We start from the raw sequence: 13,738 nt of genomic DNA, 5'->3' as shown, positions 1-13,738 counted from the left end.
ATTATTTTTTTATAGATAGAGAGATAGAGATAGATAGGGAGAGAGAGAAAGAGAGAGAGAGAGAGAAAGAGAGAGAGAGAGAAATATACTGTTGATGTATGTATGTATGTATGTATGTATGTATGTATGTATGTATGTATTTCTTGACATACTATTGAGCCCAAAATTACTTTTGCAAAGAAAGAAAGTTGTTAAGTGAGTTTTGTCCCATTTACGATCTTTCTTGCCATTTCATGACTTTTTCTTGTTCAGTGAATCGCTGCAGTTGTTCAGTTAGTAACGCCATTGCTAAGTGAACCTGTCTTCCCCGTTGACTTTGCTTTTCAGAAGGTCACAAAAGGGGGATCACATGACCCCAGGACACTGCAACCATCATAATTATGAGCCAGTTGCCAAACGTCCCAATTTTGATCACATGACCGTGGGGATGTTGCAACGATCGTAAGTGTGAAAATGGTCGTAAGTCATTTTCATCGGTGCCGTTATAACTTCGAAAGGTCACTAAATGAGCTTTTGTAAGTCGAGGACAACCTGTACAATAAAAGAAAAGAAATTACTAGTGATTGCAGACTTGATTGACAGATCAAACTTGTTTAATTAACCTCAGTTTGAACGGAAAGGGATTAACAGAGAATCTTGGATTTTTATCCACAAGTGTCAAGAGAATTGAAATGTCACAGGCTTAAATTTTTTTCTTAAGTGAGTCTGGCTTCTCCATTGAATTTGCTTGTCAGTGGTTCACAAAAAGGGATCACACGACCCCAGGACACATCATAAATATGAGTCAATTGCAAAACATCTCAGTTTTGATCAGGTGATCATGGGAAGGAAGGGGAATGCTGCGATCGTTGTAAATATGAAAAACGGCTGTAAGTCTTTTTTTTTCCCAGTGCCGTTGCGATGGTCACTAAACGAAGCATTGTAAGTCGAGGACTGCCTGTAGTTGAATGCCATCTTGAACCTGGAAAAAGCACCCAAGACTCAACCTGTGTAATACTTGCAAACAGTCATAATGCAGTCATAACTTGTTCTTCAATTACAGTCGAAGTTCGTTATTAGTAATTTTCATCAGAATGAAAATTGGCCTTGAGAACAGATAGGTGTGCACTTTAATTGGCACACCACACCTGGTCAAAGGTCTGCTGGTTTTCATTGGTTATGTATTTTACACAGTCATAACTTATTCTTCAATTACAGTCGAAGTTCGTTATTAGTAATTGTCATCAGAATGAAAATTAGCCTGGACAACAGATAGGTGTGCACTTTAATTGGCATACCACACCTGGTCAAAGGTCTGCTGGTTTTCATTGGTTATGTATTTATGAGTAATTAATATACCGGGCTAGTTTAAGACACGGTTCTGCCTTGGGCAGGAACCCCAGCCTCCCAAATTCAGCCTAGCACCCTGTCTGGCTGAGCTATTCTGGCACCCAGGGCAGAAAATCTTGCCAGCATCCGTCACTGCTAATATAGAGCAATAATAAATCACATTCAACTTGCTACCATTTATGACATCACAAATGTCCTGCTAGAAACCATTATTTTGTCTCGCCCTAGAGAGAACCTGCTAATGTTGCTCTTCTTGGCTATTTAGTGTTTTGATAATCCCTCTAACTTTGTTGTTGTTAGTTGCGAAGTCGTGTCCGACCCATCGCAACCCCATGGACACTGTTCCTCCAGGCCTTCCTGTCCTCTACCATCCTCCAGAGTCCATTTAAGGTCACACCTACTGCTTCAGCGACTCCAGCCAGCCTCCTCCTTCTCTGCCATCCCCTTCTTCTTCTATTGCCCTCAATCGTTCCCAGTGTTAGGTTCTTCTCCAGGGAGTCCTTCCTTCTCATGAGGTGGCCAAAGTCTTTGAGTTTCATCTTCAGGATCTGGCCTTCTAAAGGGCAGTCAGGGTTGATCTCCTCTCTAGGACTGACCGGTTGGTTGGCCTTGCAGTCCAAGGGACTCGCCAAGGGAGTCTTCTTCAGCACCAGAGTTCAAAGGCCTCCGTTCTTTGACGCTCAGCCTTCCTTATGGTCATACATTGCAACTGGGGAAACCTATACGCACTTTTGCTGGCAGGGTGATGTCTCTACTTTTTAGTATGCCTAGTCTAACTTAGTCTAACTTAACCCTCTAACTCAACCCTTAACTTAACCCTCTAACTTAGTCCATGGTTTTTGAAGAATACTGTATACTGCAGAGGCCTTCAAACTTGACAGCTTTAAGACTTGTGGACTTCAACTCCCAGAATTCCTCCTCCAGTCATGTTAGCTCAGGAATTCTGGGAGTTGAAGTCCACAAGTCTTAAACTTGCCAAGTTTGAAGACCCCCGCTGTATAGGCTTGGTTTATTTAGCATAGCAATAGCATTTAGGCTTATATACCGCCATATTTCGCAAGATGAACTCGAAATATAATAGCAATGTTACTCTTCTGTAGTGTTTCTCCACCCATGCAGCTTTAACATGGGTGGATTTCAATTCCGAGAGTTCTCCAGCCAGCTCTGGAAGATAAGAAAGGGTTGGGGGCAGAATCATTCTAAAAAAATAATAATTATGTCACCCTTCCAGCTCTATTCTGATCAATAGATTGACATTAAGAATTGGCATCAACCTGATGGCACGCCATCAAATATTTAGCTGAAGATTTAACGTTCCTCTCACAACACTGCCAGAACAAAGGATCTTATGGGAGGGTCAATATTAACCTCCTAAAACCTTTAACCTATTTCAGTTTTTAAAAAGAACACGAAGACTCCATGCAATAGAAGAGAATATTGGTAGCTCAGAGTTGAACTATGCATCCTTGGTGCTTATTTTCTTGCAGACATTTCGTTACCCAACTAGGTAACATTATCAGTACTGGAAGGGAGTGGTGTTCGCTCACTGTTTATATACAAGTGGCTTGCCTGTCGGTGTTGGTGGGAGTGTTCTTGGTGGTTATTTGATTAGGTTGTTGTTGGGTTGTTTGTCTGAGATGGTAGTTCCTGCTGTACAGGACAAACCACCTGTATATAAAAACAAACCACATCCTCACTCCCTTCTGGCACTGATGGTGTTACCTAGTTGGGTAGCAAAACGTCTGCATGAAAACAACCAAATTCAGAGAGCACCAAGGAGCCCATACTCCACACATTTATACATGGTTCCTCAGCTCAAACAACAGGTATGTTTCCACATTGCCAAGATGAAAATTCATCTGCAGAAATGAGAAGTGAGGGGGAGGAGAAAATTTTAATTATGAATGATTCCTTTTTGATGTCTTAATGAACTCTCCACCCACCCAGGTTGCCAACAGATCACATTCCATCCTAATCTAGATTTCCTGAGGGTGTTCATTCAAATTGGTGGCTCCCAAATTTTTGGCTTCCAAGTTATCAAAGGTGTTGCTAGCAAGATTTCTAAGAGATTTCTCATCATCCACAAAGCATCCCATCCTTTCCTTTCTTGGCAGCTTTTGTCTCTGCAGTTACCAACTACGGCTAGTCCTCAACTTACAACCACAAGTGAACCTAAAATTTCTGTTGCTAAGTGAGTCAGGTGTGTTTGCCCCATTTTACGACCTTTCTTCTTAACGGTTCGTTAAGTGAATCACTGCAGTTGTTAAGCCAGTAACACAGTTTTAATAACTGTGTTACTGGCTTAACAACTGTAGTGATTCACTTAACGAACCGTTAAGAAGAAAGGTCGTAAAATCTGGCTTCCTCATTGACTTTGCTTGTCAAAAGGGGATCATGTGACACACACCCCCAGGACATTGCAGCCATCATAAATATGAGTCAAATTGCCAAGCGTCTGAATTTTGATCACACATACTGTGGGGATGCTGCATTTGTCGTGAGTGTGTCACTTTTTGTTGCAACTTTGAACAGTCACTAAACAAACGGTGGTAAATCAAGGTATTGTTGTGGTTCGCCGGCAGCCTGTGCAGACGGCAGCAGAATTGGACAGTGGGGAAGAATGGGGACCAGTCTGGGAGTCTGGAGAGGACTTGGATGAAGGTCCTGCATCCGATGCAGGGATGGGGCCAAGATCATCTGGGAGTGGGGTGCTGCCTCCAGAGCCTCCGGAGTCTGGCAGCAGCGAGGCTGAGGAACAAAGGGAGCCTGTTCCCAGTATGCTGATGTGCAGAGCTGCTAGAAGGCAAGAGCAGCTGAGAGAAAAGAGGCGACTCAGGAGTAAGGCTTGGAGGTGATTTCCCCCTCCCATAAGGTATAAAGGACAGGCAAAGGTGAAGAAACCTTTGCAGGAAGCAAAGTCATTCATTCTGTTCGGATTAATCCTTGAAGCTCTGTGGGGACTTTGTACTTCGGTTGTTTTTTTTTATAGTTCATTTTGCACTCTAGTTGTTGGCAGCAATTCAAAGGAGAGAAAGGTGGGTGCTTATCTCGAGGGACTGTTTGGGACTCATTACTGGCTGGGAATGAACATAATTCCCAGCTTTGAAATAAAACAAGAGTTGTTTTAAGTAAGCGTGTGCTTAATTACGGTCTCGGGAAGCCTTGGTCAGAACAGATATACACAATTTGCAGTGACATTAAGCTGACTGCTTATCACCAGCCGCTTTCAGTCCTTAATCAGAGGCTCTGTATCAGAGGGTGCTGTGTGTGTGTGTGTGTGTGTGTGTGTGCAGTGGCGGGCTGCAACCAGTTGTTAAACCGGTTCTGTGAGCGCACGCTTCACGTATTGAATGCGCACGCAGCATTCAATAAACACCAATTTGAACCTCTCCAGCTCACCTTCTATAGCCTTCCCCAGTGAGTAGAACAGCTGAGGTGCGCTAATACACTTTGCCGCGCGAATCAGCTGAACTGGAAAAGAAGGAAATGTAAGACAGGATAGGGCGGAAGGGTGGGCGGGCGGGCCAAGGTGATTGTACAAACCGGCAGCAGCCCACCACTCTCTCAGTGTGTGTGTGTGTGTGTGTAAAATGCAAAAGGTTGGGGGACACTGCTGTATTTTAGGGGAATGAGAATAGGGATGAAGATTTAGGAAACTCGAGAGATGGCTGTTCTCCGTAAGGCCGAATCAGATTTCAAACCCTCCACTAGGTGGCAGCACCACACCAACCTTACCACAGCTTGAAAAGTTTAGTGAGGTTGAATTTGGTTGGTTAGGGCTTGAAAGGGAGACCACCAGGTGATTCCAAAGGAAGATAGACCAGATTTATTATAGACATTGATTCTTAACAAACACAAAGATTTTGACCATCTGCCCACAACCAGACCCTTCAGGTTTTCCAACAGTTCATCTATCATCACTGAAACTAGGTGTCAGGGTTCCAAGTAACATATCCACAGCAAGCAAAACTCTGAGGCAGATAGAGTCCTCAAAGAATAGCTTTATTGGATATGCCATATTGGCACAGAACTGGTGAAAACCGACTCTAAACGTTCCCGCGGTTTTCACCTAATCAAAAGTAAAAGTTTGTCACTTTCTCAAAACCTTCAGTCACATGGTCCAATCAGGATACAGTCCAGTTGCTAGGTGACCTCAGTCCCCTCCCCAAGCACCTGCTGAGGTGTTCTTGGTTCCCAAGAGAAAGTATTTTGTTTGGACTATATACCCCAGGTATCTCTACACCCCCGTCCATCCCTTAGCTCCAGTTGTGGCAGCCCTGAAGCCTCAAAATGGCCTCCGTCAGGTCAGCTTCAGGGTTGACATTACGGTAAGTCCATCCACCTTGTAGTTGGTCATCCTCTTCTCCCTTCCATGTTTCCTAACAAGATGAACTTGCCTGAAGAGCAAAGACCTCACATCATGTGTCTGAAGTACGATAATTATATGGCAGACTAGAAAGTTATAAAATCTCAGAAGAAAGCCCCAGCAAATCACGTTGATATTCTTGCAAAAAAAAATGCAACACAGTTATAGATAGTCCCCGACTCATGACCACAGCTGAGCTCAAAATTCCTGTTGCTAAATGAGATATTCGTTAAGTGAGTTTTGCCCCATTTTATGACCTTCCTTCCTCCAGTGATTAAGGGAATCACTGCAGTTGTTAAGCTAGGAACATGGTTGTTAAGTGGATCTGGCTTCTCCGGTGACTTTGCTTGTTTAGAAGGTTGCAAAGGATAATCACGTGACCCTAGGGCAATGCAACTGACATAAGTACATGCCAGTTGCCAAGTGTCTGAATTTTGATCATGTGACTGTGGGGAATGCCACAGTCGTCCATGTGAGAAATCGGTCTTAAGTCACTTTTTTTCAGTGCCATGGTAACTTCAGACCGTCACGAAATGGTTGTCCTTCAAGCATTTTTTTAAGGTTTTTGTTTTTTTTAATTTTAAATCATTGGAAACATGATCCACAGTCATGCAGATGAGGTGGGTAGCTACATAAACCAAACCAGGAAATAAATAAATTTTCCCATGATGCTGTTCCGCAGGCCAGTTAGAACAGAAATCTGTCAAAACAATTGCCAATGACGGTCGTTGCCCTCATACATGCGGTGTTTCAGTGTTGTCTGTTTGGACAGTCACTAAACGAATGGGAAGCCAGATACACTAAGCAACCACGTTACTAACTTTAACTGATTCTCTTAACAATGACCTAGCTTACCCACAGACATTTTGGTTTCAATTGTGGTCCATAAGTAGAGGCCTGCCTGTATTTAAAATTAGTGAAGTTAGGGAGAAATGTGGATTGCTTTTTTCCCTTTCCTCGCTGTCCCAAAACTTTAGAACTGCTGGTCATCCATTCAGGTTAAATGGGAGGAGATTCAGAATTAGGATTAGGATTAGGATTAGGATTAGAATTAGAATTAGAATAGAATAGAATAGAATAGAATAGAATAGCAGAGTTGGAAGGGACCTTGGAGGTCTTCTAGTCCAACCCCCTGCCTAGGCAGGAAACCCTGCACCACTTCAGACAGTTGGTTGTCCAACATCATCTTAAAAACTCCCAGTGTTGGAGCATTCACATCCAGGCAAGCTGTTCCACTGATGAATTGCTTTAACTGTCAGGAAATTTCTCCTTAGTTCTAAGTTGCTTCTCTCCTTGATTAGTTTCCATCTGTTGCTTCTTATCCTTCTGGCGCTCTTCTTTGTGGCAGCCTCTGAGATAGTGGAACTCTGCTATATCATGTCAGCCCTAGTCCTTATCTTCAATAAAGTGGGTATATCCAGTTCCAGCAACCGTTCTTCATATGTGTTAGCCTCCAAGTCTCCTAATCCTCTTTGTTGCTCTTCTCTGCACGCGTGGGGACCAAGACTGGATGCAGTATTCCGAGTGTGGCCTTACCCAGGCTTTGTAAAGTGGTATTAACAAAATTTTGGAAATTGACAAAAAAAACAACAACAACGTCTTGACCCAATGCAGTTGGCTGGTTTGAGAACTGGTGATGGGCACCATCCGAGGTGATCTTAAACCCATAAAGATTGTCCCATAAGCTTGATGCTTGCTTGCCATTTTCAGAACCATCATCCCAGGGAGTAGCTGTGAGAAAGGGCCTCTCTGCTCCCCTGCCCATATTTGTCCTTCGAAGTGTTGTGTTATTTAGTTGTGAGTCATTAGAAGAGGTGGGCTCTAAATGTTTAAATTATACTGAGTCATGGATTCATCTTAAAAGCTTTCACCCTTGCCGTGCGTGAGATCAGAATCTCCTTGAACCCTTTGCAACCTTTTCTCTTTCAAAATCCAGATCGAATCTCTCCCCTTTCACTTTTTTTTTGATTATTTTTTTTTTTTTGCTACTAATTTCTCCAGGAAATCGACTTTAAAATTTGAGACAGCTGCCCTTGCTAGATCCATCACTGCAGTTCCTTCCTCATTTGAGTTCAGATTGTAATTTCTTCAGGGTAGGTTAATCTGTAACCGGCTATTGGTGTGGGTGGATAGAAATTCATTCAGAGATGATTTAATGCCAAGGGCTTTTGAATGGGCACCAGTGTCTCCTAAACTGTGTGTTTTTACATGGGGTGGACTTCAGTTTCCAGAATTCTCCAGCCAGTCTGGCTCTGGTTGATAATTCCGCGATATGAAACCTGCAGATCTGCCAGGGTGGGAAGGCTAAGGTGCCCTAACTCAACTCAGGAATCCAATTTGATATGTCAGCCGTAGCATGAGTAATTCTTCCGTTAGGCAAATTCATTTTAAAAAGAGGTCGAGACTCTGAAAAGAGTTGCAGAGAAAAACAACAAAGATGGACAAGGGGACGGAACCTAAAACATACAAAGAACAGTGGCAGGAATTGGGTATTTCTTCTTCTTCTTGTGTCGTATCCACCATCGGGCGTTGGCGATCCTGTTGGCGATCCTATTTTGATCAACAACCGCATGACTGCTGAGTTTTGCCCAAATGGTCTGTTGTCAGGTTTCCAAGTGATGAAATCCATTTTTAAAAGAAAAGCACAAAGTCCATTTTCCAAGACAATTTCTTTTATTTACGAAAGCATCAAATTGACAAAAGTCCACGGTAATTCCGGATCTGATACAACCAGGAATTACCCCACAATATTAGAAGTTAGAAACAACCCCCAAAAGTCACATTCTCCAGTAGAAGTAATTCAACATTGACGTCATAAATCTTCGTCTCAAGGGGACCAAGCACGGACAGCTCGTTTTCCCACGGGAAGAAGAATCACCTAGCCTAAACAACTCACTCTATCTCCACTCCTTCCCCCCTTACGAATGTGGCAAGCCCGAAACCCTTCCCCCATGACTGCCAAAGAGAAAGTAAGAAAAAGAATATATATTAAGCCTAACTAAAATGGCTACGCATAGGTCAATACCAGGCTTGACATCCCTTAGATGTTCTTCTTCTGCCTGGACCTCGTTTGCCTTCCATCTTTCCCCGGAGAATTAAGTGAAGTATGGTGTATTTTTCCGGGTGTCATATCACATGTTCAAAATATTCTAACTTTTGCTTTTTTTAATGGTTTTAATTATTTCCCTTGGCTTTCCCAGGTGGCTTATCACTTCCTCATTTCATTGGGTTTGTCTAGTCTAGCGAAAAGAAGGACTAGGGGTGACATGATAGCAGTGTTCCAATATTTGAGGGGCTGCCACAAAGAAGGGGAGATTAGTGTATTCTCCAAAGCACCTGAGGGCAGGACAAGAAGCGATGGGTGGAAGCTTGTTAAAAAGGGAACCAAACTAGAACTAAGGAGAAATTTCCTGGCAGTCAGAACAATGGCTCAGTAGAGCAACTTGCCTCCAGAAGATCTGTGTGCTCCATCACTGGAGGTGTTTAAAAAGAGTTGGACAGCCACTTGTCTATAGGGTGCTATAGGGTCTCCTGCTTGTGCAGGGGATTGGAGTAGAAGAACCCTCCAAAATTCAACTCTGTTACTCTGATAAATCAGTAGTCGCCAACCAGTGGGCCGGGGGCCACTGGTAGTCCGCGAAAAAAAATTTGGTGGTCCATGGAGAAATGTCCCCCCCCAAAGCACTCCCCCCCCCAAAGCAATTAATCCAGGCTGCACAGGAACACAAGGCTGCACTGCCCACATGGCCCGCCTACCCACTGGCCCCCACCCTTCAGCCAAGTGCAAATCTTACCTTGAGTAGAGCCACGTGAGCTGGAACTGGAAGGTAAGACCAACGGTGGGGGAGGGAAATCGGCCCGAGGTGGCTTGCTGACATTGGTGGGGAAGTCGATCCCATATTTCAGAGTTACAGTAGTCACAGGACTGGCCCTTTGGTCATCCTGGAGGAGCTGCTCCTCCACCCGGGTGCACCGGCCTGCCATGGACTGGAGGAGCTGCTCCAGGATGACCAAAGGGCCAGTCCTGTGACTACTGCAGCTCTGGAATATGGGACCGACTTTCCCACCAACATCAGCAAGCCACCGTCAGTCACAATTCATATTAGTGGCCTGCAGGATTTAAAATTATGAGTTTGGTGGTCCCTGAGGTCCAAAAGGTTGGCGACCCCTGTGATAAATAACAAGACTTTTTTTTTTCAGACTTATTTTCAGTAGCTTCTTCAGCTATCCTATAACTAACAGATTAACAGAGTTGGAAGGGACCTTATGGGGTCTCCAACCTTGGCAACTTTAAGACTTGTGGACTTCAACTCCCAGAATTCCTCAGCCAGCAAAGCTGTCTGAAGAATTCTGGGAGTTGAAGTCCACAAGTCTTAAAGTTGCCAAGGTTGGAGACCCCCTGTAATATAGAGCAATGGTGGCTAACCTTTTGGGCTCCCATGCCGATAATTCCACACACGCTTGCCACCCAGAAGGCAATGCGCGCTAGCCCCCATGCCTCCTGCGCATGCGCATCCAAACTGTGTGACCCACGCTTCTGCACATGCATGCGCCAATCGCACTGCGCACTTCTGCACATGCTCGTGCTACCCCCATGTGCGCCATATGCTTCTGTGCATGCGCGAGTGTCTCCTGTGCACCACCACATCCCTGCACATGTGCGCCAGATACACGACAATCAGCTGTCCGGCGGGCGGCGCGCACGCATGCGCAGTAGACCTTTTCTGGGCGAGTGCTCGCATACCGGCAGTAATGGCTCCGCGTGCCACTTCCGGTTATAGATTCCACCACGGTTATAGATCATCTAGCCCAAGCAGGAGACCCTACACCATTTCTGACCGATGTCCGTCCAGTCTCTTCTTGAAAGCCTCCAGTGGTGAAGCTCCCACAACTTCCGAAGGCAACTTCTGTCCCATGGGTGGATTGGTTGAAAAGTTCTCCTTCAGCTCCACTGTTGTTAGGAGGGGTTAGGGTGGTTTAGCAGCCCAAGCATTTGCAGCATCTTTTCTCCACTTGAGCAAAGATGCATGGGCTTCAACTTCCAGAATCCGTCAGCCACCCATGCTGGCTGGGGAATGATGGGAGTTCAAGTCCACGGATCACTGCTGTCGTGAAGCGAATCTGGTTTCCCAACGATTTTGCTTGTGTGAAGGTTTGCCAAAGGTTTGATCGCATGACCCCGGGACTCTGCAATCACAATAAATACGAGTCAATCCCCCCCCCCCCCAAAAAAATCTGAATTTTGCATCCCCGTGACCATGGGGGATGCTGCAACAGTTGTAAGTGTGAAAAAGGTCAGAAGTCACTTTTTTCAGTGCTTGTTGTGACTTCGAAAGGAACTGTTGTAAATCGAGGACTACCTGTACATTAATCATACCATGAGATGAATAGCAAATAAATTTGATCATAAATTTGATAAATTATACACACACACACACACACACACACACACACACACACACACACCTGTATATCCGTATATACATTATATTTATAAGTGGATCTTTGGTTATTCGGGTTTTCTCCCGCGTAAGATTGGAAGATCCAGTCTTACGCGGGAGAAAACCCGAATAACCAAAGATCCACATACAAATACCCGCGAGAACCTCAGAAAACATATTTATAAGCCAATACAATGGCACTGGGAAGTCTACAATTTAAAAAGGCACAGACTTCAATGGTGGGATGCTGCCGGTTTGGGCAAACCAGTCACTCCGATGATCAGCTGGCCCCGCCCACCTGGCCCCACCCTATCCTGTCCTTTGTTTCCTGCTTTGTAGCTCATCTCAATTGCATGGCACTGCTGATTCCCACCCACCCACCACCCACCACCCTTTTCTACTTACCATTGCTGACTTGGAAGGTAAGCAGCTGAGCTTGTAAATGCCCCATTTTCAGTGCTGTGCACAAGCGCCTGGTGTTAAACCAGCAGCATCCCACCATTGACAAACACGAATACATATATAGTGCAGAAGAAAGACATAACCAGACTTGTTTCACAGAGCAGAAATTAGGACCGTGTTTCTCATATAATAAGGCCGGGTCTTATTTTTTTTTGAGCCCCGAAAAAATGGCTAGGCTGTCTTTTCGGGGTGACTTAATTCCCCCCTTGCATCTTTGGGCGGGCAGCGACGTCTTGGATGTTGACCTCGGCGTTGGTGGGGCACTTCGTATTGGGGTCAACGCAGGCAGCACCATATCTGGGTGTGCAACAAAAGTACTTCCTAATGGCAAGCCCCCCACCATTCTCCCCCCATTTCGCATGTTTTAATATAGGCCTTAATTTGGGGGGAGGGGCTTAATTTCATTTCATGCCTATAAAACATGCTGGGACTTCCTATTGGGGGAGGCCGTATTGTTGGAGAAACGGTATATATATATATATGTGTGTGTGTGTGTGTGTGTGGATCTTTGGTTATTCGGGTTTTCTCCCGCGTAAGATTGGAAGTATCTAGGCAACGTTTCGATGAAGTCTCATTCATCATCTTCAGGCTTCTGTCTTCAGCTCTGTGCTTCTCAGAGTGATGTGAGCTTGCAGCTTCTTCTTCCTTTTAACTGCTAGTGGGGGTGTGACTTGATTGGGTGGGGGCTTGGCTGTGTTCTGATTGGGTGGGGGTGTGTTCTCATTGGTTGGGGGTTTGGCTGTGTTCTGATTGGTTGGGGGGTTGGCCATGTTCTGATTGGCTGGAGGTGTGTTCTGTTCAGGTGGGGGCTTGGTTGTGCTCAGGTTGGTCTTAGTTACTGGGGGATTTGAGCTGGTGAGCTGTGATCTTGCTCAAATACATCTGGTGTCATTCATCATGTTAGGTACTCGTCTGTTCATGAGGGCGGGTTTCCAAATGGCTGGTAAGCGGGAGGTGTCACACCCACACAGCAGATGAGAAAAGAGATGACACCTCCCGCTTACCAGCCATTTGGAAACCCGCCCTCATGAACAGACGAGTACCTAACATGATGAATGACACCAGACCCACACCCACGAGGGCCACACAAGATGCCACCACCACACTTCCACGTAAAAAGCAGACTCACACCCACACAGAAGATGAGACACGACCACAGACCAGAAGCCGCACTGCAGCTGCATCACTACCCACTTCAAACCCCTCTGAGCCATACATGAAGCGAACTGACCCCCACCATGAAGATGCAGCACGACCACGAACTCGAAGCCAAACAGCAAGATCACAGCTCACCAGCTCAAATCCCCCAGTAACTAAGACCAACCTGAGCACAACCAAGCCCCCACCTGAACAGAACACACCTCCAGCCAATCAGAACATGGCCAACCCCCAACCAATCAGAACACAGCCAAACCCCAACCAATGAGAACACACCCCCACCCAATCAGAACACAGCCAAGCCCCCACCCAATCAAGTCACACCCCACTAGCAGTTAAAAGGAAGAAGCAGCTGCAAGCTCACATCACTCTGAGAAGCACAGAGCTGAAGACAGAAGCCTGATCTGCCATCATCAGGCTTCTGTATTGTGTTCGTCCGTGAGTCAGACTTTCACAGCCGTTTCAGTTTTAAATTTGGGGCTAGCCTACTGCTTTGCCAGAATGGTTTTTTCTTCATCCTGATTGGTTGGGGGTCTTGGTCTGTGTTTATTGGTCTTGGAGTTTGCTGTGTTCTGCTTGATTGGTGTTTCTAATATCTTCTGTCTGTTTTGTGGCTTTTTTTGTGTGTATCTTGATTGGCTGGCAACATTGTGTTCCTTTATTGGAGGCCTTTAGTGCAGCTTGGCTCCGGGTAAATGGACGGCTATCATTTGTTAGGAAGCTAGGTTTCATCTGGGTGCCTGGTTGGGGTGTGTTTGAGCTGGAGGTATCAGGGGGGATCTGTTTGTGCCCAGGTGTTTGCCTGGCTTGTGGTGTGGAGATTTTTTTGCTTGTGAGTGCAGGCTTCCAAATAATTGACAGTCTGGTGGAATCATCTCTTCTATATATGGCTAGATATGCATGAACTGCTCACAAGAAAAGCCAAGCAAATATAGAATGAAATAAAACCAGAACTCCACACCTATCCAGCCTTCTTGTGGTT

At 45.2% G+C, this 13,738-nt stretch overlaps 1 protein-coding gene and 1 long non-coding RNA gene across 7 annotated transcripts in view; both read left to right on the top strand.

Annotated features, from left to right (window-relative positions):
* VMP1 (vacuole membrane protein 1) overlaps positions 1 to 13,738 on the top strand; it is a 150,466-nt gene that overhangs the window by 44,169 nt on the left and 92,559 nt on the right. The gene's annotated exons all lie outside the window — the stretch shown is intronic.
* Positions 3,570 to 3,835, top strand: LOC148132672 (uncharacterized). Its single transcript, XR_015747796.1, has 2 exons — positions 3,570 to 3,608; positions 3,672 to 3,835. It is a non-coding gene; the product is annotated as an uncharacterized LOC148132672 (long non-coding RNA).

This window comes from Notechis scutatus, chromosome 1 (assembly GCF_049901735.1).
Source record: "Notechis scutatus isolate UNSWTSFEM ecotype Mainland chromosome 1, rNotScu1.2, whole genome shotgun sequence".
NCBI classification, from domain to species: domain Eukaryota; kingdom Metazoa; phylum Chordata; class Lepidosauria; order Squamata; family Elapidae; genus Notechis; species Notechis scutatus.
Note: the sequence above shows the minus strand (reverse complement) of the source record. Positions and strands in the feature narration are given on the sequence as shown.